Below are 25,645 nucleotides of genomic sequence, written 5' to 3' on the forward strand. Positions count from 1 at the left end.
TAAGTTGGGGAATCCCATACCTGAGCAGTACGATAAGCAAGTTTTTCTTAGTATATTAGTGATTGTTTGGTGAGCACATTGCCTTCTGTAGCTGGCTCCCAGCATTAGGCTTTCACAGTCCTGAAGTTTTAAAATTCCACCTGGTCTTCAGGAAAGAAATGTTTTGCAGTTTTTTGTTTGTTTTTGTTCTGTTCTGTTTCCTTTTTAAAAAAAAGAACTCCGTGTTATCCAGAGAAATTCACTCTAAAAGGTGGAATTTTCAGGCTCCCGGAGTATATACATGGGTGTGAGGTTTCTCTCCTACTCTCAAACAACAAACTGATGACTGAAATCTGAGGGAGGAGCAGAGAGAGCAACAGTTAAACCTGAAGCACATTTAAGGAGAGGGCAAAGGGCATTAGCAGATCATAAACTCATCAACACACCAACTGCAACTAAGTAACCGGGTCTTGCACAGAGATCGCTTTCTCTAGGACATTCAGTGCCAGAATGCACACAAATTTAATGTATGAAAGAAATGGCTGAGGTGAGCTAAACAAAAACAATCTTGTTTTCCAGCTTGTTTTCCTCAGATGCCTTAATTAGCTTTCCTTCTGCCAAATTCTCTCCATCTCTATACTAATTCTTTGTAAAGCTTCCTGACTGTGGTGAGAACATTAGCTCCTAAATGAGACCAACCTTAGGCCATTTGTCTTTTTATCAAGAGCCCCAGCAAGGTGGACAAACATTCCCAGGTACTCACAGGTGGAAAGCAGAACAGAGTTGTGTGGAATGAATTCCCTCCATGATGGCTTTACTACATGCCCTACTCACTCTGCTATAAACCTCTTGTCTTCCACATGACCCTGTCATTAACTGTACTGCATAAAGTAACAGTTAACTGAATCGGGGGTGGAGGGAGGACTTAAACTAAACAGAAACCACACCATCTTCCCCCCACACAATAGTCCTAAATAAATCATCTTGGTGAAGTAATCAGTCTAAGCACATTGTAACAGTATATCTCAATAATATAATGCTTTATATATACTGAAACAATCCCAAAAGGGTTCCTCTTATCTGTGAAAAGGGTTTCTCTATTTCTCATCTGATATAGAAATACAGTCCAAATGGAAAGAAAGACACGGTTATAACAAAAATTACTAAACATGTCCATAAGTTGCAAAGCAAAACATGTAAAGGAATCATTTTTTAAAAATATCTGACCTACTATAATGAATATAAAATGTATTGTCACCTGATTTTTCCATATGTACAAAAAGTTTTAAAGACCGATCATAACAAATCTTTTTGTTTGCTATAGCAAAACGGTTCATCTTGTCGTCTTTCTCATTACATACTGAGTCATATGCCCCAGAGGAAGTAAAAGGAAGCATACCATCATTAATATATGTTATAAATTATACCTCAGGACATGTTCCACTTCCAGAGATGGAGCTATAAAAAACAGTTTCTCTGAATAAAAGTGCCTGCCCTGCGATCCACTGTCACTTGGTTTTAGAGCCTCAGCATTTTGAAAAACGATATAGTTTGGGATAGTGCTGAAACATAAAGGGCGACATGCATAGTAAAAGGGTATAAAATTCAAAGGGTATAAATTAACTGATCCACCAGTCTGTATCCACCTCCCCACAAAATGTGAACTTGGTATTGGTAGCTGACTTGATATTGGGAGTTAAGTCCAAGGTCTTAAATTCAGGAAGCCTGTGGCAGAATCAAGGATAGAATCCAGAACAGAATCCAGGTCTGCTGGCGCTTTAGCAACAAAGATGTCCTTTCCCTGGTGGAGAAGGGGGGGAGTAATGACTAGGCGTTGAAGTGAGCAAGGTTTGTCTTTTAGCTTTGGCACCAAATTTATATGAAGACAACTATCTTCCACACAGGAGCGGCAATGTAAAGCTCAAGCTGCAGCTTGCACCAGAAGGGATCCTGCCCTCTGTCTGAGGTGCCAGCATCCTGGAAGGGGAATCTGCCACATAGAAGGACCTACCAAAGCTGGTTTGTAAAGGAGGTGTGCTATTTTATTTTTTTACTGCACAAATTTATGGGGCAAACATTAAGCAGGAGTATGGTAGGCCAGATCCAAGGCCACCAAAGTCAGTCAAGAGCCTAACACTGACGTCAGTGGGATTTAGATAGCAAAGGGAAAAGAAAAGTAATCTATGACACAGAGCAAATAGCATATGAGTTTCTAATTACAGGTCAAAGTCAAAAGACAACTTCCTATGGTAATCTTGTAGAACGTTATCATTATTATTAATTTGTATTACTGTAGCTAGAGACTTCGACTCAGATCAGGGCTCCATTGTACTAGGAACTGTACAAATACTCATTGAGAGACCATCCCCTTTTCAAAAAGTTCACAATCTAAATAGAAAAGACAGACAAAGGATGAAAGGGGAAACAGAAGAGCATAGGTTAAGTGATTTGCCCAAGGTCACATGGTAGATCAGTAGCAAAGCAGGTCTCCCGACTTCCAGTCTGATGCCTCCTACCATTGGGCCATGCTACCCTAGTTACACAGCCTAATTATGAAATCCTCACTAGATTTCTTATCTTTATTTAAAAACACAAAGACAGTTTCTGATATCTACCAAAAATCACCTGAACATTCTAATTAACTGCTGGGATTGTTTTTAAATTGATTTTTCCTAAATAAGAAAGATCTGTGGGCTTTTGAACTGTAGGCCCAGACTTTGTTCTGCCGTTTTTTGATTTTCCATGCACGTGTGTCTTCCTTGGGGCCATTGCTGCATTTTTATATAGTATAGCACAAAATAGAATTCGGTTTAATATAGCACTTCACCTATTCAAGGTATCCCAAAGTGCTTTGCAATAGTGAATTACTAATTAGCAGTGCAATACCTTTGCAGGGAAATTTGGCACCTGATACATGCTCAGCAATCGATCACATACAACATTAGAACCTGTTGTATTGTGAGGGAATGTGGGCCAAACACTAGGTTTATCCCCCTGCTCTTTATTTTTAAAAGCCTGGGATATTTTATATCTGAACAACCACCAGTGTTGGGCTGTAAGGTTTAGTAATGATTTGAAAGACAAATTTTCAAATTATGTAGCAGTCCATTATTGCACTGTGTATGGTATAAACCACAGGCAGCCTGTGTCTCCCCTCATGCAAGGGTTTAGATTATATCCCCCAGCATTTCAATGTGAGATATAAAATGACCCCCCAAAAAGCATGATTATGCATAAGACTTACCTTTACATAGTACATTTCAGCCACAAACATCCCAAAACACTTTATAAAATGCTCAGTGCACTGAATGAGGCAGGAGTTCTGTGGAAAAAGTAGTATGTGATCATGTAATTACTGTATCATAATGCATATGCACAACGGGGCCTAAAGACGGTTGCACAGATAATAGGTCCCTGGTGTCTGGCACAAAGAACGATATGGAGATGGGATCCAGTGCTAGGGGTTTTATCTGTAGGTCATATTTAATATTTGAGTTTACATTTTCATTGATATAATTGAACATATTGTGACATTCCATTCCATATTCCTTAAGAAAATATGCTTATGATATGAATATAACATAACTGAGATGTACTTTGTGATTTACTGAATGTGATTATCCAATTTGTATGCCTGTATCATTTCTGTATCTGAAGTTAGGAATATTAACTATGGCCCTGGCTACACTTGCGGATTCACAGCGCTGCCTCTCCAAGGGGAATAGCGTGCAGCGCTGCAGGCGCTGATTACACTGGCGCTTTACAGCGCTGCGCTTGGGGGGGGTGTTTTTTCACACCCCTGAGCGCAGCAAGTGCAGCGCTGTGAATTGCCAGTGTAGCCAAGGCCTAAATATCTGTATTAGGAATGTGTTACTTTCGGTGTCAACCCCAACCAGCCCTTCAGGTACAACAATGGAAAAGCCAGACAGGGCTAATGGGCCATTAGCAGAAACAATGGATTGTGAAAGAGCTTAGTCTTCTTGTGGATGCTGGAGACAGCCTATGAGCAACAGCTGCCACAGCCATACAGAGACATGAGTCCGAGTCACCTGGTGCTGGATACTCCTCCTCCCCTTTCGGAATGCCAGTGGTTTTCCACTAGAAGACAAAGGGTTCCCACCTTACACAAAAGCTATATAAGGCAGGGGAGTGACATCATCATGGTTCTCCTCTGCCTCCCCACCCAAAGAGACACTAAAAAAGACCTGGAAGCAAAAACTGAACTGAGGGTAGAAGGGTTGAACCCAAGCTGGAAGGGCGTCTAGCTTGTGAGTAATAATACCTGAGGTCTCATGAGGGAGACCAGTGCAGCAGCCTTTCAAGACTTTCTGTCATCTGCCTGCAACAATATCTAGGCTGAGAAATACTATTTGTAACCAATTTCTTTAGTGAAACTAGCTTAGTTTGTATGTTAGGTTTCATTTGCTTAGTAATCAGCTTTGTTCTGTTTGCTACCCCTTTTACCACTTAATATCTGCCTTTTGTAGTTAATAAAATTTGTTTTGTTTATAATATAACCCAGTTTCTGTCATTTCTAACTGGGGGCGGGTGGGGTGGAGGAGGGGAGAAGTTGTGCATACCTTCCTCCACATTAAGGGTGGAGGCAGATTTCATAATATACCTCTGGGCCTTCACTCCAAGGGAGGTGGACACTTGAGTGCTGGAGCAAGTCCCTTAAGCCGAATCTTCCCAAAGCTGATCTGCAGCTGGGTGTGGCCCTGCCTATGTGTGTGTTAGAAGAGGCTGTAATATCCTGGTTCAGCAAGACAGGTTAAAGGGGGCCCATGCTGGCAGAACAGGTAGACTCAGTGGTATCTCAGCACATCAAGTGGCTTCCTAAGGGGCATAACCCATCACACATATTTAATTGGAAAACATGGTTCTATTTTCTGAATAAGTTTCCTTGAAAAGATTATTTGTTTTAAACTGGCATTGAAGTCAGGATTTGTTGTAAAACACAGTGGAGAATGTGTATCATTCATGATTCATCATGCACAATTGAATTCTAAATTATTCCTTCCTTTATAATTTCACTTGCATGTTTCTATGGAAGCAAGAATCAATACACTCAGAAATAAAGGCATAGTACATTACTTTTATTGCATTTCTTTGGAAGATGTCATATATAACGACAGCTTTAGCTCCCAGCAGCATATAAAACTGCCCCAAATAAAACATGAATCAATCAATCTGGAAAAACAAATACATATTAGACCCATGACATACATCCAGATTCAGGATTGCACATTAGTGCTAGATTTGCTTTGGCTAAATCTTATTAAGGGCTCAGTCGTGCAAGGGGTTGAGTACTCTGGCCTCCTCCAGCAAAGCACTTAAACACATGCTTAACTTTAAGTTTGATAGTAGTCGCATTCATTTCCCACTTTGGGACATTAAGTAAATGGGGGTACTCACATGCTCAAATTTAAACGTGTGCTGAAGTGTTTTGCTCAGCACCCTGCAGGTTTGCGCTCAGAATAAAGTGATGAAGATTAAAAACATTTGGGGTTGAAGTCATTGAGTGCTACTGCATACCTGCAGTTCGTTTTAATCTAGCTAGCACAGTTCAAACTAGCACTGAATACACGGCTGCGCAGACTTCAGTGTGGGCTAACAATGTACCCTGGTGCTGTACAGCCCATACTGTCGCCCGTGCTGCCATGTCATCACTGCAACTGTGAGCCGTGCTAATCAGATTAAAGCTAATGTGGTTACGCGAGCTGTAACCACACCTTCCATTGCAGTGTAGACATACCCTGAGAGGCGTCACCTGTCAGGACCAATTTTTCAAAGATATATTAAGGTCCATCATTTTGAAAATCCCACTAGGCACCTATCTTCACTTTTAGGCGCCTAAATACCTGTAAAAAACTGGCCCTCGGAGCATAACTAAGGAGTGAAGTTCTCCACACCAGTGCGGAGGTGTGTGTGTGTGTGTGTGTGTGTGTGTGTGTGTGTGTGTGTGATGGTTCTCTGGGCACTCAGGACTGCGAGTCAATTTGTTACTCTGCAATGTGATGTTGACCCCACAATAGCCTGGAAAGCGTTAATGAGGCTGAGATGGGGCCAATTAACTGGATAGAAGGCCTAAGCAACCCCAATTGATGGAGCCCAGCTGAGAAGGAACAGGAGGGGCTGGTATAAAACCAGGAAGTTGGCAACACAAAATGGCTGCATGTTAACTAGAAACATGTTCTTAGAATGTGTTCTGGTGGCTGTGCGTAAATCAAGCCTGCCCTAGATAAAGGAATATGGATTCCCCTGTCCGACTGGCAGGCAGAGGACAATTAAAGGACATTTATGTATGAGGTAAACAAAGCCATCAAGCTAATAAGCAGGAGAGAAAACAGCTTAGTAGAGTCTGCACCCCCAGGAAGCTTTCCTGGCTCTTCAGGCAGAGACAGTGGACTTTGGGTAACATAAGGGGTGCAAAACATCATGAATTATCCATTACTTAAAAGACAAAGAGGCCAGATCTCTTGGAATGTGTGAAAGGCGGATCCTTTAGCCATTTGGGTTGAAGTATCTGGGTGAGAAATTGCCTGGGACCAGAACTGCAATCTGTTAACCTTTAGACCCTAGAAAACTGTGTATTTTTGTTTTGTTTGTAACCATACCTGTCTCTTTCTCTTGCTTAGTATCACTTAAATCTCTGCTCTTTATTAATAAACATATTCTCTTTTTATTTCAAAACCACCTCTGCGCTATGTATTAATGAGAGGTGTGAATCTTCAGCTCACCTAAGAGGCTGCTGTGTGCACGGTCTCTTTGGAGGCTGCAAATTTAATCATTTCTGAGAGTGTTACAGTGAGAGAGCCTGGGCACCACAGAGAGATGTGTCTGGGGAACTCAGAAACTGGGGTTCACTGATTGTTACCTGCAAGGCAAGGCTTACACTGGCAGCATCTCAAGGAGTTTGCTGGTGAGGAAGAGCAAGTAATTATGGCAGGGAGCTGACACACAGCCTAACCTCCAGTAAAGCTCACTCTCTCTGAGGCAGAGAGATCACATTGGCTTACAGATCTGGGCTGCCCTGAACAGAATGTCACAGCATTCCCCTGGGCTAACCAACCCCGAGACTGACTACTCACAGAAATTTCAGATACTCTGTACCCAAGGGCACAGTGTGCCCTAATTTACCAGCTTTATCTTAAACCACCGCTCCTGTAATCCACACAGCACTTGTGAGCACTTATAATAAAATGAAAGGTTTGCTTTAAAAATAAAGATTTCTCTAGAAATGGTGGAAACAAGGGGTTACAACACAACAATCATAACATGCAAACCTGGGTGTAAACTTCTCAATAGTTACCTTTCCTATCTAATAAAGGAGATTCTTTTCCTTCCACCACCACCCCTCCCCGCCCCAAAAGAGTTCAGTCTATTGCAAAGCAGGCTGGCTTTTCAAGAACCAGGATCTGAATGTTCATGAAAGACCCTCTATGTCCCACCAGAGGTTTTCCTGTGTGAATGGCTCCAGAGTACCTTTCCCTATATTGTTATACTGCAAGCAGTCTTTCTGTTCACAGAAAGTTTTATTGCAGAGTTTCTTTTCTACCTTTAAGTGGTTTGGATTGTCGTTGTCTCTGATGGTTTTCCATTGACTGTGGTGAGGGTAGACCATACCTTGCATTACCTTGCTGGCTGACTAGGGAGGGGTGATAACTCCCTCTTACTTTGAATGGGTCATCATCAAGCCATCTCACCTACCGTTGACTAATTTCTATTCCAAGTCTATAAAGCAAACTTTCAATATAAATAGATTATTCCTTAAATATTACCCCAACATACATCTCCCAATGACTGCGTCTTGACAAGTGATGAGCCTTCTGTACATAGCTTACATGTTACTCTTTAAGGACAAATATCCTGTAAGATGTTTGGAGTAATGAGTTTTTCAGGTCTGAGGTCCGAGTTGATTGCAAAGAACAGGGGATCCTTTCCCCAAGACGTCCCTATCACAGGGCCCTCTTCAGAATCTAAGGTTGGATGAAGTTGGTAAGATGCTGTTATACTTGCTTTTTTCCCCTTGGCTTGCTCCTTCATTGTTCTTGGCCTATGTTGTGTGGAGATGATGTAAAGAGATAGCTGTGTGCCATTAACTTGTTCATCTGAGGATTTTTTAGTTTTCTAACTGAGAAAGGAAACTTGTTAACTGACTTCCCAGTGGGAAATTGGCTGAAGTGTCTGTATACTACAGACTAGTGTAAAAGCCAACTACAGAGAAATAATTCAGCACTGAACATATGTTAAAAATTGATTTTTAATTTAGCCGTAACTGGGGATTAACTATTATCACTGAAAATGAGTTCTAATGTCTTTAAAGATGGTGCAGGGACTTTAATCAGAGAATTTACTCATGTAGAGTCTTAGGATTTGTCTACACTTGAAACACCACAGTGGCATTGCTACAGCTGCACCGCTGGAGCGCTTCACTGTAGACACAACCTATGCCAACAGAAGGGGCACTTTCCTTGGCATAGTTAATCCACCTCCCGAGAGGCAGTAGCTAGATCAATGGAAGAATCTGTTGGGGGTAGGTCAGTTTAGCTACATCATTTGGAGGAGGGGTGTGTGTGTGTGGGTGTGTGTGTGTGTGTGTATTTTTCACACCCTGAGTGATGTAGCTATGCCACTGTAAGTTCCTAGTGTAGACCAGCCCTTAGTAGCTCATGCAAAACCAACCTTCCCCCGCCCCACAAAAAAACCAACAACAACTCATCTTAAACTCTTGCATGTGTCCCTAAGTGCCCCTGGCAGTTGAACGAGGACTTGATTAAAAAAAACTCCTTTCCTTATGATTGTAGCTTCCTTTGTCTTGCAAAATAAGCAATGTAATAATCTCAAACTTCCTCTATTTTTATTTTCCATGGACTCAGTTAAACTTAGTTTTTAATTTTGTTCTTATAAACTGAAAGTACACAATGAAACTAAAATTACATTGTATTAGACACAGGTGGTCTTAAATAGAATATCAGTATCTTTCTTGAGTGGATTTATGTACAATAGCTTATTTATACTCTTAGCCCATAGGTTAGAGTGCTAACCTAGGATGTGGAAGACCCATGTTCAATCTTCCCTTCAACTTGATGAGGAAAGCATAGTAGAATGCTAAACTCTATTATCCTGTTCAGCCACTAGGTGGCACTGTGTGTAAAATACCTTATTTAAATGAACCTCAGCCATACCTGGCAGAGCATTAAAGCAGTGGTTCTCTACCGGGGCTAGGTATGCCCCTGGGGGTATGCAGAGGTCTTCCAGTGGTTATTCAACTGATCTAGATCAGTGTTTCTCAACCTGGGGGCTGCAGCCCCCAGGCGGGTCAAGCACAGGTTATGGGGGATCGCAAGTGCAGGGCTGGCATTAGGGGGTGGCAAGCAGGGCAATTGCCCAGGGGCCACCACAAAGCTAAGTTAAATGCTTCAGCCGCGCTGCCTGGGGCTCAGGCTTCAGACCAGGCTCAGAAGTGAAAACTAGGCTCAAGTATCACACTGAAACTTAAGTGCAATATTTATATTCCGAGTGACTTATCTTAGAAGTATATGGTAAAAAGGAGAAAGTCAGCAATTTTTCAGGGGGAGTGGGGCTCAGTGTGGTGGTGATCCAGGTGCAGCTGGTTGGGGCTTGGTAGGGTGAGGCTCCAGGTGCGGGTGGCTCCTTGGGGTGGTGCAGGGGGAGTGGGGCTTGTCGGGGGGTTCTGGGTGTGTGAGGCAGTGAGGCTCGGTGGGAGGGTCTGGTTATGAGGGGGTCTGAATGCACAATGCATGGGCAGATGGGGGAGCAGCTCCCTTACAGAGATCTCTCCCCCTTAAGCTGAGGAGCGATGGGTGCAGGAAACGGGGGGGGGGGGAGGAGTTTTCAGAGCTTCCTACAGTCAGGGGAGAAATCTGGGGGTGGGTCTGATGGGTCTGACACGGCCCCGGATGCCATGCAGGGAAAGAGGAAGTCCTGTCCTCCCCAGCCCAACCGGGACTAGCAGCTGAGCTCGGCGCAGGGTAGGAGCCACCAGCCAGGTCTTGCCCAGTCCTGCCCCTTGCCCCACAGTGATTTACCTCTCTGCCGGCTGCCCTGGGCACGTGAAACATACTGCTGAGGAGGGTCTAATGGCCGCTCTTGTGGCTTCCCTTTGCTTCCCCATCAGAAAGTCATTTTTCTGTGGGGAAGCAAAGAAATCTGTGGGGGACATACATTCTGTGCATGTTCAGTGGCACAGAATTCCCCCAGGAGTAAATACCTAAATCCTTTTGTGGGTCCCATCCTTAGTTACTGGAGAACAGGTCTGCCTGTTTTAGGGCTTGTCTAAACTGGAGCTTTGCAGTTTTAGCTGTCTTCTAGTGGCTACTGCACATGAGAGGATAAGAACCTACCAGAGTGACTAGTTGCAGGAGTTGCTCTTTTAGTTCAAGCCATAGAGGCTCATACTGTTTAGCTTTGATAGTCCTAGGTTCAAACCAAGCAAGAGGAGACTACATTGGTAATTTTGGTGTAGTAAACCTGTATGACTTCCTAAAAAAAGATAGGAAATCACAACAAATGCTCCCAAACTAGACTCACTTACATTTTTTCTTCAAAAAATTAGAGCTGGAAGAACTGCTCAAAGTTTCCCCCTCCCTCCATTGAAATCTGAAATGGCATCCCTTCTAACATCCCAATGTAAGGTCTTAGTCAGTGGGCTCAAATTCAGGCAGCTGGGCTATATGTATTTGAGGGGATAGTCTCTTGAATAACTTTCTGTCATACCAAGGAACCCACCATAGTATATTCCCTGTGAAAGTGGGGGAGGCTTCATCTGAAGACATACTTTCTATACCTCAGAATATATGGCAAAAAAAAATTGCAGCACTCATCAACTGGGTATCTCGGGCAAAGATTAGAACTCAGCATAATTCTAGCACTTATAATACTTGCAAATTTGCCCTAGTGGAAGTGTGATCAAGTAGAGGTGTTAAAAGTTGCCAACCATGCTCCATAGTGCTTAGCGGTCAAAAAGTCCAAATTGGTAGAGCATTAATCTATTGAGGTAATCTATCAACTCTGTGCCCATGATTACCAACTCTTACTGTAAGCAATAAAATACCAATTCTAAATGTATTCCTCTGCTCTTCTATGCATGCCAACGAAGAGAATGAAATATTAAAACAAAGGTTTCAGAGTAGCAGTCGTGTTAGTCTGTATCCGCAAAAAGAAGAACAGGAGGACTTGTGGCACTTTAGAGACTAACAAATTTATTAGAGCATAAGCTTTCGTGGACTACAGCCCACTTCTTCGGATGCATATAGAATAGAACATATATTGAGGAGATATATATACACACATACAGAGAGCATAAACAGGTGGGAGTTGTCTTACCACCTCTGAGAGGCCAATTAATTAAGAGAAAAAAAACTTTTGAAGTGATAATCAAGCTAGCCCAGTACAGACAGACAGTTAGATAACAAGTGTGAGAATACTTACAAGGGGAGATAGATTCAATGTTTGTAATGGCTTAGCCATTCCCAGTCCTTATTCAAATTCTCCCACTGGTTTTTGAGTATTTTGATTCCTGATGTCAGATTTGTGTCCATTAATTCTTTTGCGTAGAGACTGTCCGGTTTGGCCAATGTACAAAATACTCAAAAACCAGTGGGAGAACACTTTAACCTGTCTGGTCATTCAGTGACAGACCTGCGGGTGGCTATATTACAACAGAAAAACTTCAAAAACAGACTCCAACGAGAAACTGCTGAGCTAGAATTGATATGCAAACTAGACACAATCAACTCCGGTTTGAATAAGGACTGGGAATGGCTAAGCCATTACAAACATTGAATCTATCTCCCCTTGTAAGTATTCTCACACTTGTTATCTAACTGTCTGTCTGTACTGGGCTAGCTTGATTATCACTTCAAAAGTTTTTTTTCTCTTAATTAATTGGCCTCTCAGAGGTGGTAAGACAACTCCCACCTGTTTATGCTCTCTGTATGTGTGTATATATATCTCCTCAATATATGTTCCATTCTATATGCATCCGAAGAAGTGGGCTGTAGTCCACGAAAGCTTATGCTCTAATAAATTTGTTAGTCTCTAAGGTGCCACAAGTCCTCCTGTTCTTCTTATTAAAACAAAGGTAACACCTGACATCCTGCATGAACTCACTCATTATGTAGGTTGAAATGCAAAAGGTTTATAGTCTCTATTATATTTAAATATAATAAAAGTTAAACAGGCTTTTTGTTCAAGCTATTGTATGACCAATTGTTGTCCAGTGGTAGCTTATTTAGAATGTTTCTATTCTTAGCAGAATAACTGATTGAACCCTCTAAAGCCTTTTAATAGGTCAACTCCAATATGTTTCTTATTGTTCGAGTTCCCAAATGCACATGACGTGTGATCAAGTTCAAGGAAGACATTGAGCAGAATATGTAGATCACGCAGCAAATATGGTATCTTATATATAGTGCCACAGGCAGGTGTGTGCATGCACATGAGCGAGAAAGGAAGAAAGGGAGTCAAGCCAAGGAAATCAAACTGATTCTCATGCTTCGGTGGGAGGCGGATTTCATTGTAGTATTTTCCATGTCTGCTAATACCCAGGGCATAATGGTTTTTGGTAAGGGTAGAATCCTCAGCCCAGTGCAAGGCTTGAATAATGGGACTGTGGTGTTTCAGGGAGAAGTCCCCTCCCCAGGCTGTGGCATGAGAACCAGGCTGCTTCCCGGCTGAGTTTGTAGTCTCAGAACAGCAGTAGTCTCTATGGTTCGTGCTCCATGGATAGGTGGGGGGAAATGGCCAGTGAATCACATACTGGTAATTCCTCTGGCCTCGTCCTCATGAAAATCTACCTGCAAATAGGCCATAATAAGTTCCTGGACAGCATGACTCTGCAGATTGCTGAGGGAGGGGAAATGGACACCTTGAACATGGCACTGGCAACCTGTCCACTTTCCACAGTGGAACCACATCAGTTCTATGAAGTCAAGGCCCTTCATAGCTGTGGGAGGCATGTAGGGCAAGATTTGCTCCTAGATACACATTCTAGATATGGTGGAGGAGGCAAGTGCTGAAGCAAGCTATTACACTGTGACTTACCTGGCACTAGCCCCTGCATGTATTTTTTGCACAGTGTGAACTCCGTGCCCTTTAGCTTGCTTAAGACACATCTTGAGTCAAAGCACAGAGGCATTTTAACAGCTTTCATTAGAGGACATTTATGTAATTATAAAGCATGGACACACCACTCATCAGTCACACCAGCAGAGGACACATACATATTCTTAGCATCTCTTTCTTACTCAAAGGCTACATCTATCTACACTACATCTGGGACTATGCTTCCCAGCACAAGCAGACAGACACACGCTGTGCTCAAGCTAGGGCACTAAAAATAGCCCTGTCACTGGGGTAGCATGGACAGAAACTCAGGCTAGCTGCCCAAGTAGGTACCCAGGGGATCCAGGCAGGTTTGTACTCACGCAGCTGACCCCAGCTGCTGCCCATGCTCGCCCTGGCTATGCTGTTACTGTTAGCTCAGTAGATACTGTTGTCTTAACTTAGATGGCATATATGCACCAACGGTGTTAATGTAACCCAGTCACTGTCCAACATTAAATAGTGTTAAACAAGCTCCGGGGTTTGATATGCAGAGATGTCAGCCTGCCTAGAACCATGGCAAACATACTGCTAAAAATGCTTTTAATCCTTTCTTAAAGCTACAGAGAAGAAGGAAAAACACTGAAAGCATTTGAAATGTAAAGTATTAAGTAAGACTTTCACTTTAACATTTCTTGTTCCCTTTCCCTTTAGCTGGGAAGAGTTTTTAGAAAGAACATTTTTCTTCTTTGACAGCCTCAAAGGTATCAAAGATGGTGGTACTTGTCCTTTTTGGTAACAGAAATTGAGATGAGCTGGAGCTGCTTCTGTTGTTGCTGTGAAAGTTTAATCCTGTTTCATGTTAGGTAGTGGTTGGGCTTCAGATGGAGCTGATAGGGAGTGCAATAGAGAACTGGAGGATAATGGAACAGTTCCTATTTCCTAGGATACTATTTCATTTACAGCCTTTATTCTGCTGCCTGATTGTGCTAGAGGAGAGTAAAGAAAATCTTCTGACTTGTATTTGGTCCTGAGTTCAGACTCATTTGGACATTTCTCTAGCCCTCCAAGGTACTGCCATTGCCTTCAAAGTTATTACATAGCACCCTCCAGAAATCTCTCTGCCACCTTCTACTTCATTTGCTGGCCAGCTTTGATCCTTCTCTGCTAGTCCATGTTTTCTTTGTTGTTCTCCCTTGCTCTCTTCAGCTACTCCACTGGCTGATATGTATAGTTGGCAGAATTTAATTTTTATTTTTGAATGGACTAGGGAGGCTGACAGACTGTGGGAGGCTAACTTGGGTAAAGTTGGTTGGGAGGAGTAAACTGTGAGACCTATGCTATTTTAACCTATAGGTATTGCCCTTATCTGAGCACCCTGCTTTATTTTATTGATGCGTTTGATGTAAATCGTGTCATGTGCCCAAGTAAGAAAGACAGTCACTAGATACAAATAAATACATAGCCGAGCATCCAGGGATCGCACACTGTAGGCATGCCAAAATTCCCCCAACTCTGTTTCCTGGGTCCTTTCCGTCCCTACCGCTTACCTAGTCAACTCCCCAGCTGTGCTGTGAGCTCAGCGGCACGACCTGTTCTATTCAACAGCAGCTGCTGCTTCTCTTGCTCCTAGGATGCAGCTGCGTCACAGTAGCGCATCTGGTGAAGATGTGCTATGCCAACAGGAGAGCGCTTTCCTACGGGCATAATTACTCCATCAAATGGAGAAGTGTCAGCTATATCAGCGGGAGAGCGTCTCCTGCCAACATAGTGCCGGCGTGAACAGCGCAAAACTTGAGTCACTCGGGTGTGGGGGCTTCACACCCCAAGTGATATAAGTTAGATTGCCCTGCAGCCTGGCTCTCTGCAAGAGCAGAAGGAAGCAGACTGCCTCTGGTTGCTTTTAAGAACTTGCACTCATCAGAGATCAGCCTGACTTTATACCACATGGAGCTTTCTGCCTTATGCTGGGAGGACCTTTGGGAAACTTGGAGTCCATGTGTACAAAAGCCCCAGGTCAGCTAGGGCACACTGGCAGGTTCCCTCCCCCTTGCACGAGGAGAGATATGGGACTACCAAAAAAAGAGAGAGAGGCGAAGGAAACAAATGTAGAGACAGATAAAAAGAGGGGGAAAGGAAGCAGGGAGGGGAGAGAAAGAAACGAGAATAAAAAATGGAAAGGAAAAGCAAAGCACAACAAAAAAGTGCCCACTAAAGGTAAATTGTACTTACGTTTTCACCCCTGTTCTTTGCAACCTGAGTTAGGGGCAGCTCTCAGCATGTGATCTATTAGAGTTGTGGTCTGTAACATTCAGTAGCACTTAAACATTGCTGACCTCTTTTGTTTTCCAGGAGAGGGGGCACTGAACAACTCTTCACCAGGGGCACCACTGTCCCTAATGTCTGGCCCGAGCTGTGATGCAGCTACGTATGCAAGGTAGGGGGGGTGGGCAAAAGTGGAAGAAAAAATGTTGTGAGAAGCTTGGGTTGCAAATGTTCCGTGTTTTGGTTCAGGTTATTCCATACCGTCCATGGTCTAGACGGTATTTGGTCCTGCCATGCGGGCAGGGGACTGGACTCGATGACCTCTCGAGGTCCCTTCCAGTCCTAGAATCTATGAATCTATGCCCCTGGAGGTTTGCTTTTGCCACCATCTTTTTGGACAATAGTCCAAACGTATGTGCAAGCGTGTGGTTGTGTTTATGTTTTTGTTTTACTTTGGAACTTGAGAAAATGACACATTGCTCTAAATTGTTTGCCTGAGCAGGACTGGGATTCCCTCCTCACCAAGTTAAACAGAAGCCTGTGAGGAAGCAGGGGCTGAGCTGGATTCCTCAAGGGAAGAGGATGTGGGGGTTTCTTGTAGGTTCAAGTTTTGTATAATGTGCACTTCCAAAAGCACTTACAGGGGTTGATCCACTGAGATCCCCTGTGAAAGGAGCCTGAAGGACTGGCTCAGACCCAGCAGTGAGGAACACGCTGAATATTATCGGGATGTTAGACTCAGGTCACAACCCAGGATGGAGGTGAGGGGCAAGAGGGAGGACACGTGGCAAAGTTGGCTGAGGAACTTGCCCTTCATTGTAAATGAGACTCTGATTTGAAATGAAAATTTGAAGCACGTCGCCAGAGAACTGCAGCTTCGTTATGGAATATGGAGGAGAGGAATATTCTGCTCTACCAAGTCTCAGGTTTTGGCTGTCACACAATGTCTAAGACCCTGTCAGAGGAGATTACTTATGTCATATGGTAATCAGCACTAGCATCCTAATAGATTAAAAATGTCTTTTTTTGATGAGCATGACTTGCACTGAAATAACTCAGGGTAGAACATTCTCAAGGCATTTGCTTTACTCCCTCACAGCATGTCCTTTCAGGGGCAAAACTGGCCTGCACTTCCCCCTCCCTCACAATGCAAAAAGGGTTCTTTAAGGGAGAGAACTGGCAAACTGGAGCAGTTTGTCAAGATGGAAATCTGCCAGTCTAGAAGTGTTTTTTCTTCGAAACTGACCTCTCCAGAAGAGTGTGGATCAGATAACAGGCTCAGTAATTACAGAACCCTAATTCATTCACTGAGCACCATCCCTCCTGTGCAGTGAATAAGTCCGGGATCCTGTGGGAAACAATTGGATATGATCAAGTAATCAAAGACTAGCATAAGGCATAGGCACAGGGGAGCCAAACTAAGGTTTCATGGGCAACCTTAATTCTGGCATTTCCTAACTTTTCAGTACTTTTCCCTGCAGTCTTTACATTCCTTTAACCTAGTTCTTTTGCATGTGGTTTCAAAGACTTTTAAAATCAACGTGAAAAATGAAATTCCATTATGTGGAACCGCGCAGGCACCAGTACGGTTCCATTCCAGAGCAGCAATGATAGAAACATTAGATGCACAGCACAGACCTCTGCTACTTGAGCCACCAGAGTAACTAATAGCAATATGGTGTCATTCTGAGTCAGCCACTAGAGGGAGATGAGGCAAACATACTGCCAGTGGGTTTCACAGCTATTTGCTATCAGCAAAGGAATGGTAAGATTCAGGAATCCTGGGTATTGTCCAGGGTCTGAAAGGGGGGCCATAGGTTACCCTTCTGCCCCTCACTCCCTCTAGCCTATCTTGTTCCCAGTGTCCCTCCCCACCCCTCACCCCCCAGCGCCTTGTTCCACTCCCACTTGCCAGCCCCTTACCATCACCCATCCGCTTCACATCCTAATTCCCTAGCCCCATCCCAGCTCCTCAACCCCACTTCTTGTCCCCTTCACCAAGCTCCTTGTCCCAGTCTCCCCTGAAACATTCCCAGTTCTTTGGCCCCATCTCTCCCCAGGCCCAGCTCCACTCTTCTGCATTCCAGCCAGGCTGCTTCCTCCTCCTCACTGCCTGGGCACTAGCAAGGGGAGCATTGAGACAGTCTCCCTGCTTCCTGTGCATAGTGGCCCTGGTTTCCAGGAGAACAAATGGCAAGGGAAAGTCCTGGTCAGCCTGTGGAGCCCCCAGAGGAAGCGAGCTCAGTGCAGACAAAATCTTTAGAAAATTTAGCTGCCTAACTCCAACAAGTCTGTACTGAGTATATGCTAATAGATTTCCAGAGACTCATAACTTGAGCAAACGTCTTTGATTTTCATGGGGATGGCAAAAGACACACCCCTGATATTAGGGTGACCCCCTGCCAATTTCAAGTACCTGCTCCAAAGCCTGGAGGCTCTAACGATTCTCAATGAAATGGCTGTAAGATTTTTTTGTTGTTGTTAACTTGAGCAAAATATTTTTCCTTAACCTTATTCTGAGAAATGGTTGAACTGTATTTGCTGAAACTTTCCAAAGAAGTTCAGCCCGCGGCAGATAACTGGCATGGAAAACTTCAACCCAACAAGTTAGTTTGGCAAAGTTATAAGCAACTGAAAATAAGGTCTTTATAATGGAAAGTGTTGGGCAATCTTAACTGGGCATCACTCCCTAGCACTAGCTGCACCCTTCCTATCTGTTCAGGCATTTGGCTCAAGCTCTGTGTCTGATAACTCTTCTTCAACTCTGAAACTCAGCCCTAGCACATTAAGGTTGCAGTGTCAAAGTTCAAATACAGACTTGCTGCTTTAATCCTGTTTCATGTGAATATAATTGTAGGTGTGTGATGTTATTGACATGAACTGTGACCATATAGATCATTGTTGCAACCAAGGTCCTATAGTTGTACCAAATCTTGTACAAAGGAGGACAAGTAAGGTGTCTATGAAAAGGTTGTAATTTGCTGGTTATAATTATGCTGTCTGTATGTATGTGTCATTTTTGTATGTGAAGTTATAAATATGTTATAAACATCTCAATGTGTTTGTAGCATTAGTGAAGCATTTGGTCAGCTTCTTGAGAAAGAATTCTTCAGGTTAAGTGCCCAATCAAGAAACACTTAACTGACAATGGATCTTGGAAGACTCCAATCCACATATGAAGAGCCTTCCTGGAAACATTCAAGGTAGCATGTGAGCAATGGCTGCCACCTGCAAACTGAGTCATGCATGGACATGTGACTTGCCCATGTGACTCCAAACTCCATCTTGCTGCTGTGATTTTCCACAGTAATAACAAAGGGGTCCTTCCATATGGCAGAGGATATAAAAGGCCCTGGAAGCCCCTCCATTTTGTCTTCAATCCTGCTTCTGACCTCTGGAGGAACTGTGCTTGAAACTGAAGCTCTGAACAAAGGACTGAATGACCCATCCAAGCTGGGATGTACACCAGAGACTTGATTGGTTTAAATCAGCAGTAATCCAAACAAGCCTGAACTAAGGACTTTGCAATTGTTGTATGTATTTGATTCCATTTAACCAATTTTAACTCTCATCTATATTTCTTTCTTTTTATGAATAAACCTTTAGATTTTAGATTCTAAAGGATTGGCAACATTGTGATTTGTGGGTAAGATCTGACTGGTATATTGACCTGGGTCTGGGGCTTGGTCCTTTGGGATAAGGAGAACCCTTTTTGTTCTACTGGGGTATTGGTTTTCATAACCATTCATCCCCATAAGGAGTGGTGCTGGTGGTGATACAGGGAAACTGCAGTGTCTGACGGAACCTGCAGTGTCTGAGGGAACTGCTTGTATGACTTCGGGTTAGCCAGTGGGGTAAAACCAAAGTCCTCTCTGTTTGGCTGGCTTGGTGAGCCTTAGTAAAAGACCCCCAGCCTTGGGCTGTGACTGCCCTGCTCTAAGCAATTTGTCCTGAATTGATACTCTCAGTAGTGTCTCACCAAAGGCCGCTTTGTTACAAGGTGTTATGTATAATGTGGCCTTAGACTACAGTATGGAGGATTTTAGATGAATGCAAGTGTGTACCAACTGAAGGAAAATGAGGCATGATATAGGTCAAACAATTACTCTTGCATGTAGTTCCACTGATTGCAGGACAGGGGCTATAACTTTTTTTTTTAACGAAGGAAAAGTTAGTAGTTATTTTACCAATATAAAGTGAATGCTGATAGGTTATATTTATGGATTTAACATTTCCTTTAGGAAGATGGGGTTATTTTTTAAATTGTTAGTGGACTTGCTTTATTAGCTGAAATTTCCTTCTTGTTGGCTTCTTGATTTCTTCTTGGCTTCAGGTGAAATTAGGAAGTGGGTAATTTGTCATTACTCACTACTATATTGTACCTCTGACTAGAAGGAATCCTGGAACCACCTTTATCCTACAGCTTATCTTTATAATCCTCTAGATAATGCATAGGGCTGGAAGTCAGAAGATCTGTGCCCTATTTCCAGCTCTGCACAGACTTCATGTGTGACCTGGAACACATTGTTCAACTTTTCTGTCCCTCTGTTTCCCCATCTATAAAATGGAAATGATACTTTACCACTTACCTCCCACACAGGTGTACTGTACATTCATTAATATCTCTACAGTGTCTTGAGACCCTCCTATGGAATGTGACATAATTTTCAATTGAACAGATTTATCACTTTAATAAACATATGTCAAATTCTCATGTAAGTGCAGAATACTATTGTACAAACAATGCAGTTGAAATTAACAAGCTAAAGTCTATGCTAGCTAAAGAATGAAAAACTTAGAGGTGTTATTCCTTTCTTATTTATACCAACAAATTTCCATTGGCTTTGTGTTTGTTTAGATTTTAGTTTGTTCAGATTATTGGAAGTGTTTACTTCATCCTAATATATAGGGACGAAATTCTTTGCTACTGTAAATTGATGCTGCTCCATGGATTTCAATGGAACTGCATCATTCTACACCAGCAAAGACTTTGGCCTAGGATATAGGTCTTGGAACACCTGTCATAAGTTTGCATTGTGCCCAAAAGAGTGAGGTGCAGGAGAGAGAAAGAAGTAAGTTATTTGTATTCTCTTCTTTTAGTGTCTTGACATCTTGGGAAAAGAAAGTAAAGCTGCCCCAGGTAACTGTAATTTACTATGTCCATTACTTACTCTGCAACTCATCATACCATAGGTTTCACTAAGCTTGGCAGCATTACAGGGTTATATTTTCACACCCAGCTGCTTAATGGCATGTCACCTAGGTAATAGTGGCCAAGGATTCACACTCTCAAGCTTCCATTCTCCATTATTTATTCAGATGGTCTTCCTGTCTGGAGATCAGGGTTCAGTGTCTGAATCTCACCCAGAAATGCTGCCCCTCCCAGTCTCAGGCTCTAACTTTGTCTAACAGGCTATAGGATATCTTCCAATATTCTGACACCTTTCATTGTAGCGTCCCTTCTTCTAGCACCCTACAAAACTAACTTTTGATTAAGTTGCATATGCAACTCCAGACTTTGAGCTGGATTCACTAGTACGTGGAGGCTCCTTTGCAGTGCTTCAATAAATAACTTGGAGAACTGGGCTATAGACAACAAAACGAAATCAACAAAGACAAATGTAAGATGCTATACTTAGGAAAGAAAAACCAAATGGACAAATACAAAATGGAGGGTAATTGGCTTGGCAGCAGCACTTCTGACAAGGTTCTGGGAGTTGTGGTGGATCACAACCTCAACATGAGTCAGCAATGCAATGCTGTTGCAAAATAAAGCAAATGCAATTTTATGTTGCATTAAAAGAGGCATAGCATGCAAGTCACAGGAGGTGATAGTATCGCTCTGCTCGGTTCTGGTTAGGCCTCAGCTGACTACTTTGTCCAGAATTCATCATATATAATTATGATGCATTTTGTACAAGATGGGTCATGTGAGGTGTCATTGGAAAAGTTATGATTTGCTGAATATAATTATCCTATTTGTGTGCATGTATCATTTTTGTATCTGAAGTTATGAATATTGACTATGTATCTGTATTTCAAATGTACTTACTCTTGGTAACACCCACAACTAGCCTTTCAGGTACAACAGTGAAGAAGTTAGACAGTGCTAATGGCTTAGCAACAAAGGCAATGGACCATGGAAGAGCTTAGCCTTCATGTGAACGTTTCAGCCAGCCTATGAGTAATGGCTGCTATGACTCAGCAAGGCAAGCAAGGGCATGTGACCGGACCACATGACACTGAACTCCATTTGGGTATCTGTATTTTTCCAGAAACTGGGCTGGGAACTTAGCTTGGAACAAAGGGTTCCCGCCATATGGAAATACTATATAAAGTGGAGAGCTGCATCATCTTGGGGCCTCACTCCTCACACAAGAGAACTCCTGGAAACACCTGAGGAACAAAGACTAAGCTGGTCCCAGGCTAATGGGATTTCTAGCTTGTATATGGAAACTTGGTGGGCTGTTTGTATCATCAGTCAGGGTGAGAAATAGATAGGATTTGAATTAGCAATCTAGTATGTTAGGCTTAGTTTGCATTTTTGTTTATTTGCTCGGTAATCTGCTTTGATCTATTTCTAATCACTTAAAATCAATCTTTCTATAGTTAATAAACTTGTTTTATGTTTTATCTTAATCAGTGTGTTTTGAGTGAAGTGTCTGGGAAAATCTCTGCTCTATAAACAAAGGCTGTTGCATATATTTCCCACATCAAGGGGAAAGTGAACTATATTAATGAGCTTGCACTGTACAAACCCCTGTGCTGTACAAGATGGTATAATACTGGGTTTATACTCCATCAAGGGTGCAAGGCTGGGGAGCTGAGAAATTGGCTGTTGTCTTCTGTCTGCCCTTGAGTGGCTTAGGTAAAGCACTCAGGTAGCTCAGTTGGGTGTGTGTGGTGCCACCTGCTGTCATGTTGGGTGATAACAGAGCCTGGAGAGGCTGTCTGAATCACCAGAGAACAGTGTGAGAGAGATCAACCCAACTGTATGGTTACGGGGCAAAGCGGTTCCCCTGGCTCCCAGACTGCACCACAGGGGTGACAACCCCTCACACCTGGGTCCTGTTAAGGTTACTTTGCAATACTAGAGTGGCACAAAATGACCTTAAAGATGCTCTGAAAGGGCAGCTGATGCTTAGCCCAGTGCAGCTGAACCCAGGGCCAGCCCATTTACTGCTGGGCTGTTCTGGGGCAGTGAGTGGGTATGATAGAAACCAGGGAAGATGGGGACAGAGATCAACACTAACAGTAAAAAGTTCCTATGGGGAATATGCTAGCTGGCATAAACTAGAGCAGCCCTGTAGGTGCTCTAACTTGTGGCAAGGGTCAGGTCTCCCCCTAGCTGGTTCGGGATCAGGGGAGACATGAAGATGGCTTATAACCCCCTCTGCTTCACTCCTTCTGCCTGCATTAAGACTGAGCTCTAGTCGTTTACTTTAAAAACATACAGTACATATACAAAAACTACTACCTTTGCAAAGTCAGCTGCAGATTTTGCAATTAATACAGAAGAGCTTCCACTAAACTGATTACTTAATATGGGAGCTTGCTTTATTTCTGTTATAATACATAATGGCTTGTGCGATTGTGTATTTGTAATTTGAGGAGACCTGCACTCGACACTTGCAACATAATCTCTTGATGGGTCTTTAAATCAGAAAAAAATGAAACACAGATGGCTGTATAGTCTGTCTGTCTGGGTTGCACAACCCAGTAACATTTCATCGAGGATCCATATGCATGACTGTGAGACACTCTTGGAGACCAAAAGCAGTGCTGAAATGTCGTGCTTGTTCTAAATTAGGGAAAAATGCCCTATTTGCTGCTCTTGAAACACAATCCTGGGACGATTAGTAGAGCAGGATTAATAGTAGCCAGGAGAAAATCATGTTGATGGTGTACTGTAACAGGAGTAATGCAAAGCAAACACTCCAGTGCTCTTTCCACTGGACCAGACTGATGGAGTAATGCCAGATTTATACTGGTATTTAGTTCAGTCCAGGTCTCAGTGGACAGGTGTCTACATCACAAAAATCATAGCTAATTTGTCACCCTTGTTTTCAGTAGTGGGAGAAAAACCAAGGAGTGAATGAGCATTTGAAACACCATTGCTCTTATCCACAGAAGTCTCTCTAGGTCAGAGAAGAAAGATACCAGCAGGGCAGAGTGGAGAATCTTGGACTGCTTGTTCCATTGCCCTATCTGTTCTGTGGGGAAGAAGATCACCCAGATGCTATTAGCCAGGACGGGTAAGGAATGGTGTCCCTAGCCTCTGTCTGTCAGAGGGTGGAGATAGATGGTAGGAGAGAGATCATTTGATCATTGCCTGTTAGGTTCACTCCCTCTGGGGCACCTGGAATTGGCCACTGTCGGTAGACAGGATACTGGGCTAGATGGACCTTTGGTCTGACCCGGTACGGCCTTTCTTATGATCTTATGTTCACCCTGTACAGAGGGCCAATACAGTATGCCCTAGATGACTATAGTATGAACTCTCTAGGGTTCTCAGTCCTTCACAAGCACTAAATTCACTTGCAGCCATGTTCTGACACCCTTACATATCCTCATGTCAATGGGACTGCTTGAAGAGTAAGGTGCCACTGACCAGGAGTGACAGGCCAGAGGACTCTTTTAAATAATCAAAGCAGAATGAGAAGATCCAGAGACTTTCCAGCATTGGTTGGAAATCTCTGGAAATCCCCAATAGAGAATGTGATATTTCTAGGTCTACCGTGTGTGGAACAGACTTAGCCAACTGCTATTTCTCAACATTTGGGAAGGAATGATCAGTTGATTAAGCTGATGGGGAAATTCAGACTCCCAACATTCCAGAGGTGAGAGGGGAGGCATCGGAAAGTCCTTGCATGTGGTGCGGTGTTGAAGGGTGTTTTTTACTCTACTGACAGTTGTGAGAAATTAAAGATACATTAGGCAGAAGTGGCATGCTGCAAAATAAAGGCCCTAAATAAATGAATCTGGAGGTTAACAAATAAGGCAGAGAGAACAGTTTTTGGCTCAGGTGACTGTAGTACCCTTTCCCATCACCACTGCAGAGCTGGCAGCTGCACTGGACCAGCTTATGTAGGGCTCAGCAGACAGTTGGTGCTGTAAGCTTACCAAGATGTGACCACCTCGCCCATTCCCACTAAGATGAACTTGGAAGAGTTTTTGACTAAGCAGCGATAACTTGAATCTAACCTTTATTATGAGAGATTTGGGGATGGAGAGTAAGGTAAGGTGGCTAAACTGACCAATTAACCATTGAGGAATTAAACCTGGGAGCATCTGATACCTAGGAGCCAGGAACAGATCTGGATCTATTTGAAAGCAAGTATCTTATCTTCATAGTATTCTGAGCAAGAGAACTAAACTATTCGTTTACTTGCAGGAGAATGACACATATTTTATACTTTTCATCCACCGCCAAGCAAAATGTAATGGGGAGAAATAAAGCCCTTTCAAGTTCCTGTGAGGGTGGAGGTACTCTCTGTCCTGAGAGGAATATTATATCTGTTTAATAACTGGTCCTTCCCTGATTAGCTATTAGTGTTTCCAAAGTGGATCTGTTTGAGTCCAATTACAGTGTCTCTCAGCTTTTCCCCTTTTCCCCTGTTTCATCAAAGGGGTCAGAATTTATCTTGCTCTTCTTTGCATCCTTCAGGGTTCTCTAAGAGCAGGATTAGGAGTTGAGCAAAATGATTCTATACCTTCTGTCTATAGGGAATGGTTTGATACCTCTGTAAAAAAAAGCAAAAGGTCTCAGAACTATTCTCTAAAGCCATTCAATTCAAAATCCTCCACAGGCTACACAGTAGTAGAGCCATCCTTTGGGAGCATGTGGATGGAGGCAGGAGGGGAATTCAAGGTCTCACTAGTTCATGTGGTTTGCTGATACACAAAGTTCATCCCTTTTAATCAAACATAGTTATTAGAACAAATTTGGTTCTTGCCTCCAATCCACCATTTATTCTGAGAAAACACCATGAACCTGTCTAGCCCGAGTCCCTATGAGCAGTTATTGCTCCAGAGTGTCATCAAAGCTGCCAAAAGCTGATCTAAAGTGACAGAACTAGTTCAAATGAAAGAACAACCCACCTGAACTGTCCCTGCTTCCTGGAGAGACGCTGACCCATTTACGTGGTTCAGAAGACATCAGATAACATCCTGTGCAAGTCCTTGTTCCTTTTGCTGCTAGAGTTGTGCGGTTTAACAGCCTCAGAGCCCTGAGCATACATTTTTCACTTTTGATAAAAAGACAGTATAGCGCTTGTTCTTCCTTCAGTCTGGGGATGATCTACTATGTCTTTCCTGTAGCTATTTATATACT

At 43.0% G+C, this 25,645-nt stretch overlaps 2 long non-coding RNA genes across 2 annotated transcripts in view; one reads left to right on the forward strand and one right to left on the reverse strand.

The window, feature by feature from the left end:
* Positions 1 to 25,645, forward strand: part of LOC122174680 (uncharacterized) — a 52,461-nt gene that overhangs the window by 23,848 nt on the left and 2,968 nt on the right. Inside the window, exon 2 of the long non-coding RNA XR_006176832.2 lies at positions 15,400 to 15,484. This is a non-coding gene — a long non-coding RNA (uncharacterized LOC122174680). The remainder of the gene's footprint in view (positions 1 to 15,399; positions 15,485 to 25,645) is intronic.
* On the reverse strand, positions 1 to 25,645 carry LOC135973793 (uncharacterized). Its single transcript, XR_010590816.1, has 3 exons — positions 25,414 to 25,645; positions 3,224 to 3,301; positions 1 to 200 (listed from the first exon to the last, which is right to left on the reverse strand). It is a non-coding gene; the product is annotated as an uncharacterized LOC135973793 (long non-coding RNA).

Source organism: Chrysemys picta, chromosome 1 (assembly GCF_011386835.1).
Source record: "Chrysemys picta bellii isolate R12L10 chromosome 1, ASM1138683v2, whole genome shotgun sequence".
Classification (NCBI taxonomy): Eukaryota; Metazoa; Chordata; order Testudines; family Emydidae; genus Chrysemys; species Chrysemys picta.